Raw genomic sequence first — 1,033 nt, 5'->3', positions numbered from 1 at the left:
GGCATCCCCAGTAGGGGGCGTGCAGGAAGCAGCTGGATCAAAGTTTCCCTCTCACCAACGTTCTCTCTCTCTAAAATCAATAAAAATATATTTTTTAAAAAAACATAACAGAATTGAGATGGACTTAAAATAGTCAGCATCAATAATCTCCTCTTCCAGGAAGCCCTGTAGGGAGCCTGCGGCCTTCCCTGTCCTCATGCGTAGGAAGCTGAAGCCTCAGGTCATTGCTGAGGATTAAATGAGATAACGATCAAGCGCCAAACCCAGCACAACTTCCACATATAAATATCAACAGTGCCTTGGCTTCTATTTTATATATATATATATAATTGATTTTTTTACAGAGAGGAAGGGAGAGGGATAGAGAGTTAGAAACATCGATGAGAGAGAAACAACAATCGGAGTCCATTAGTCCGTCGAGTATGGAGTCCACATGGCCCATATGGCCCACTGCAGGGAAACAGTAGCAAAAGAGCCCCACAGGTCCCCAGAGTCACATGAGTCCCAAGAGAGCACAAGAGCGAACTCCTTTGTTTAGGGCAGTGGTCGGCAAACTCATTAGTCAACAGAGCCAAATATCAACAGAGGACGACAACTGAAATTTCTTTTGAGCCAAATTTTTTAAACTTAAACTATACAGGTAGGTACATTGTTATCAACTTAATGAGGGGACTCCTAAGGCTTAGGAAGAGCCACACTCCAGGGGCCAAAGAGCCGCATGTGGCTCGCGAGCCGCCGTTTGCCGGCCACGGGACTAAGCCATCCCTGAGCACGCTGGGGCAGCTCTAAGGGGAGGCTAGCATCCTACTCTTTCCATCAAGAGTTTACTTAAAAAAAAATAAAGACAAAAAAATAAAATTTAAAGAGTTCACTTCAGCCCTGGCGGGTGTGGCTCAGTTGGCTGGGTGTCATCCTATGCATTAAAAGGTCCCCAGTTCGATCTGGGCAGGGCACGCGCCTGGAGCTGTGGGCTGGATCCCTGGGAGCGTGCAGGAGGCAGCTGATCCATGCCTTTCTCCGTCTCCCTTTCCCT

General features: G+C 47.1%; 1 protein-coding gene across 1 annotated transcript in view; it reads right to left on the bottom strand.

Moving 5' to 3' along the window:
• The window catches only part of OAT (ornithine aminotransferase), a 14,616-nt gene that overhangs the window by 11,169 nt on the left and 2,414 nt on the right, over positions 1–1,033 (bottom strand). The window lies entirely within an intron of this gene.

This window comes from Myotis davidii, unplaced genomic scaffold (genome assembly GCF_000327345.1).
Source record: "Myotis davidii unplaced genomic scaffold, ASM32734v1 scaffold72, whole genome shotgun sequence".
NCBI classification, from domain to species: Eukaryota; Metazoa; Chordata; class Mammalia; order Chiroptera; family Vespertilionidae; genus Myotis; species Myotis davidii.
Note: the sequence above shows the minus strand (reverse complement) of the source record. Positions and strands in the feature narration are given on the sequence as shown.